This window comes from Echinops telfairi, unplaced genomic scaffold (assembly GCF_000313985.2).
Source record: "Echinops telfairi isolate 266 unplaced genomic scaffold, ASM31398v2 ScPeMD7_49;HRSCAF=173, whole genome shotgun sequence".
NCBI lineage: Eukaryota > Metazoa > Chordata > Mammalia > Afrosoricida > Tenrecidae > Echinops > Echinops telfairi.
In genome coordinates, this window is record NW_022103947.1 from 1,264,934 (window position 1) to 1,270,231 (window position 5,298).

Below are 5,298 nucleotides of genomic sequence, written 5' to 3' on the forward strand. Positions count from 1 at the left end.
CTTTCATAAACCTGGTCGTTTTCATTTGGTAGAAATGTAAGGGTTATATTTAAATGTTTCCATACACTAACAATCATTTCCCTTTTTTATTCCTTGGATGCAAAAGCAGATATGGCAGATTTTAACAGCACAATGCTGTAAATGTGACCCACTTGTCATTTATATTATGAGTTGAGCAAATGCTAACAGGAAGTACCTATGTTTAGAGTAGGACCCTGCACATTAAAGGTTTAGCAGCTTCATTGTTCTTTACCCAGTAGGTGTCAAGAGGAAACAGCTCACCTTTGGTTATGACATCCAAAAATGTCTCCAAACATGGCCAGATAATAATAATGATAATAGTAATAATTGTAGTATAATCACTGATTTAGAGCAAAATAATCCTTGGATCTTGGTTATAGTGAAGGTTTAAAATTGATAATGATTTTTCAAATATTTTAAGAATTTAGATTTTTTTGAGGATAGTACCTTATAGGCCACAGTGCCAAGAACAGTTCCAGAGATATTCCCCAAATAATAATTCCCATGGCTTAAAATTGATTCCAACTCATAAAGTTCCTACATAGGGTTTTGAGGCTTAAGGTTTCAGGGGAGTACATAGCCTCATCTTTCTCCCATGGAGCAATTGCTGGTTTGAATAGGTGACCTTGTGGTTAGCATTCCAATGGTCACTTGATAGTGGCACCAGTAATCTGAATAGTTGCCACATACTTTCTAGACTTGTACTAATGATTATAAATAGAGTAAACTTTTACCGCTGGTGGACCATTTGAGAAATAAAGTATTGTAAGATAAATACCTCACTTTAAGAATCATTTGCCCATTTTATTGGTTCAAACATGAAGATTCAAGAAAGTGACTCTTGTCTACTATCATATTTTCTGGTCTTTCTAAATCAAAACATTACAGAGACCAGAAAATATGATAGTTCTGAGTAGTTTTCCGTGACTTGATTATTTTTTTCTAACCATTTTTAAGGCAAGTCAAGCTTTGTATTATGTATCAGACGTTTTTAATTCTTGATGGCTGCCTCCACATACTCTTAGGCTTGTATTTTCACTCCAGGATCCTAGTTCGAAGACTGAACATTACAGTTTCTTTTTCAATGTCGTTGTGGTTTGTCCTGGGATCTAGTGTAGACAGGTCCTGGGATCAAGTGAGCTGCTCTAATTCTGTTACATTAGAACAATGTGTGAAGCTCAGAATTGCAAGTTTCTAACTTTACAGCTGATGTACAGCATGAGTCATTCCCATTGCTACCCTCAGTTTCCTCCCTGTCTTACATAGATTCATAGATCTCTAGGCTCTTCAGCATCCTCTAGACCCCAGAAAGGAGTTTTCCAGAAAATGGCTCTTCAACCCATAGTCTCCAAGGTGACAGTGCCCTGTGCAACCCTGATGAAAGATCTCCTACATGGTGTTATACTGTCACCTCAGGAAAAGTCACATTGTTCATTAGCTCAAATTGGTAGCTTTATGTTTCAGTCAAGTAAATACACACTTTCCCTATAGTAATGACTTTTTCTCACTTTGTGAGTACTGCAGGGACCCTTGTTATCGAGAGATAATCATATTCTAGCGGTGCCACTTACGGTGCCCAGTGGAAGTCCCAAGGATGCGATTATCCTTTAATAACTCTAAAGCCCGTTATGTATTATTTTGCCTTGTGTTTTATTTGGAGTGTGCATGAAAGAAGCCATTAGAGATCTCTGTGGTTGATAGTATTTGTTGTGAATATGATAAAATAATCAAAGGCTCATTTGTTTTGCTTGTAACTAGTCAGCATGATTAGAAATGCATTGCATTTCACATTGGAAATATATTTAAATGTAATCTCTTGCTTAGTAGTTTAGTAACCCTGATGTTAATACTAAATTATTTCAAGCAACGTGAATGGAAATCTGGGAAATAAACACAGATAATTTGATGTCTTTGTGACCTTGCCTCCCAGACAGATTGGTCTTTAACTACTTGTGAAGAAAGAAAACATATATGAGAAATAACTTCGCAGATTGGTCTTTAACTACTTGTGAAGAAAGAAAACATATATGAGAAATAACTGCTGATTTAGTGGTGGAAAATCCCATAAAAATGTAAGTCAAACAAAATAATTGTGAGTGAAATCCCTTTAAGTGAGGGGGCCTTTTAAAACATGGCCAGTTATCAAATGGCATCTCTTTCCTTGGGCTTCATGGTATCCCTTGATGTTGGAATGCTATAATAATAATTGTTGTGGTTAGGTACCATCCAGTTGGTTCTGATTCACAAAGACCTAAGTACAACAAAATAAAACACTGTGAAGTCCTGAGCCATCTTTGCAATTGAGCCATTTGTTGAAGCCACTGTGTCACTCTGTCTTGTCATGGATTGTCCTCTTTTCGCTGTTCCTCCACTTTACCAAGCATAATATCAGTTTCTAGCGACTGATCACTCCTGATAAAGCTTCCAAAGTACAGGAGACAAAGGCTTACAATCTTTATTTCTAAGAAACCTTCATTCTCACCGTACTTTTTCCAAGACAGATTTCTTTACACTTAGGCAGTCCATAGTACTTGTAATAATTATGAGAAGCATGGTTTTTTGAATACTTGCTATTTATCAGATAATTTCAATACATTATCACATTTGTTCTTTACAAGAACCTAGTAGAGTAGTTTATAATGGCACTATTTATAGCTAGGAAAACTGAGTCTTGCTTAGATTCATGTAGGAAGTAAGGGAGAAAGCTCAGGTTCAAACATTATTTCAGAGATATATTTTCTATTGATTATTTGAAGGTATACTGTCCAGAACGCTTAAAATCAGTTGCTGTTGAGTTCATTCCAACTCCTGGCAATCCCATGCTTATCAGAGCAGAAGTGCGCCCCAGAGGGTTTTATCAGAACATTTTTTCAGAAGTAGGAAAACAAACTCTTTGTACAGCACTTCTTGGTGGGCTTGAGAGCATTAATTATTTCCGTCACCCAGGAACTTGTAATGCAATTATGAGAGACTTTTAATGATGGTGATAATCTATGCATTTATTGCTAGGTAAATACACTATTTTCATTAGGACAGCAATTAAACAAAAGAAAGATAGGAAGAAATTCTGACTGTACTGGGCAAAGTAGAGACTACTGTTTCTTCTCTCCTGGAGCCCAACTGGCAAAATGGTTAAGAGTTGGGGTGCTAACCACAAGATCAGCAGTTCAAAACAATCAGCTGCTCCTCTGGAGAAAGATGAGACTTTCTACTCCTGTAAAAAGTTACACTCTCAGAAATCCATAGGAGCCATTCTACTCTGTTCTGCAGGGTCATTGGGAGGTGGAATCGACTGATGGTAGTGAGTGACTAAATCGGACAGTGCTGCGAATCCGTGAGAGCTGGATGCAGTACAGAGTTCCTCTGACTTTTTTTCCTGGTTTGTTGCTTTTTTAAAAAATCATTTTATTAGGGGTTCATACAACTCATCACAATCCATACATACATCACTTGTATAAAGCACATTTGTATATTCATTGCCCTCATCATTCTCAAACATTTGCTCTCCACTTAAGCCCCTGCCATCAGCTCCTCATTTTTTCTCCCACCCTCCCGACTCCCCACTCCCTCATGAACCCTTGATAATTTATAAATTATTATTTTTTCATATCTTGCCCTGTCCGACGTCTCCCTTCACCTGCTTTTCTGTTGTCCATCCCCCAGAGAGGAGGTTATATGTAGATCCTTATAATCGGTTCCCCCTTTCCACGCTACCCTCCCTCCACCCTCCGGGTATTGCAAATCTCACCACTGGTCCCGAAGGGATCATCGGCCCTGGATTCCCTGTATTTCCAGTCCCTATCTATATCAGTGTACATCATCTGGTCTAGTAGGATTTTTAAGGTAGAATTAGGATCATGATAGTGGGGGGCAAGGGATGGGGGCGAGGAAGCATTTAGGAACTAGAGAAAAGTTGTATTCCCATTAACATTATCATCATGCTCTTGCCTGTCACTAGAGAAGGGTTGTTTTTGTCCTGATGGTTCAGTTCTGAAGTATTTGGAAAGGGTCTAGCCTTGCCAGCTGCTGCTGTTTCCTATTTTGAGCTAAGAAGCTCTGCAGACTTTCATGAGTTTCAGGCACCTTTGTATTTTCATGGTGGTTACACATTAGACTCTTAACCACAGGGTCAGCAGTTTGAAACCACCAGTCACTCCTCAGGATCAAGAAGGGGGTTTCTACTCTCCTAAAGAGTTGCGGTATCAGAAATCCATGGGGGCAGCTGTACCTATCTGGTCGCTGTGAGTTGACACTCTCTGGATGAGATAGTCAGTCTGGTCTTTGTATGGTACTATGAAGTCATACCTGTATCTATAGAGTCAATTCTGATTCATGATCATCCCGTATGTTTTAGAGGCGTATTGTGTTGCATATATTTTCAACGAGTGCTGTCTTGGATGAAAACAGCCAGGTCTTTCTCTGAGGGGCTTCTGTGTGAGCTGCTAACCTCTCAGTTAGTAGCTGAGGGCTTAACTATTTGTGTTGTATAGCCAGTGTCTTTATTAGAGATGTAACTGAATTGTTCAACCCTCCTGGACTTAATCTTTCTGACTGGAGATTGCTGATGCTCTTAATGCCCTTGTTGGTGTGTTACCTTTTCAGATAGAATATTTTAAAGTTTATAATGAAAGTATAACTGAATTTAATTGTCTCTTAAAATGATTTTGATATCATGTAAATGGTATGAGTGTGAAAATAGAAAGGCTAATACACTTTTGGTGATTTAAAAATAATTTTATAATGATAGGTAGTATTTATTTTGTGCATACTATGAGCTTGGCAGTGTTTTTTGCATGGTTTGTCCTACTCAGCTTTCCCCACAACACTACTAGGCGGACATGCAATTTTTATGTTCATTTGGCAATTATGTTCATTATTGAACATATTGTTCATTGAACATCATTATGAACATTATGCATAAGGAAGCAGGGCTTAATAAGTAAAATGAAAGGTTTCCTATCCAGGAAGAGAGTATGAGTCAGTCAAGTATAATTGATGCATGTATTTTTTTCTCCATTAGTGTAAATTGGCCCCCAAAGGGAGTATAGTATTCTTGTGTCTTCCTACATATTAAGGGATGGAATCAGGGGTCTATCCCCCTGTTACTGGCCCATTTGAGCTGTGAAGTTGTAACTAAATCACTATAGTTCCCTTAAAAGAATGTAACTGTTTAGAGTTCTTTGAAATAAGAATTAATAAAAATATCCTAGTTGTAAATTTAGAATATTCCCAATATAAGCCTAGGCATTATTAGAAATTTCATTTAAAGAGCATGTC

The 5,298-nt window shown here is 37.8% G+C and overlaps 1 protein-coding gene across 1 annotated transcript in view; it reads left to right on the forward strand.

The window, feature by feature from the left end:
* CNTN4 (contactin 4) overlaps positions 1 to 5,298 on the forward strand; it is a 1,263,733-nt gene that overhangs the window by 263,516 nt on the left and 994,919 nt on the right. Inside the window, exon 3 of the mRNA XM_045290662.1 lies at positions 1,952 to 2,093. The gene's annotated coding sequence lies outside the window, so the exon portion shown is untranslated. The remainder of the gene's footprint in view (positions 1 to 1,951; positions 2,094 to 5,298) is intronic.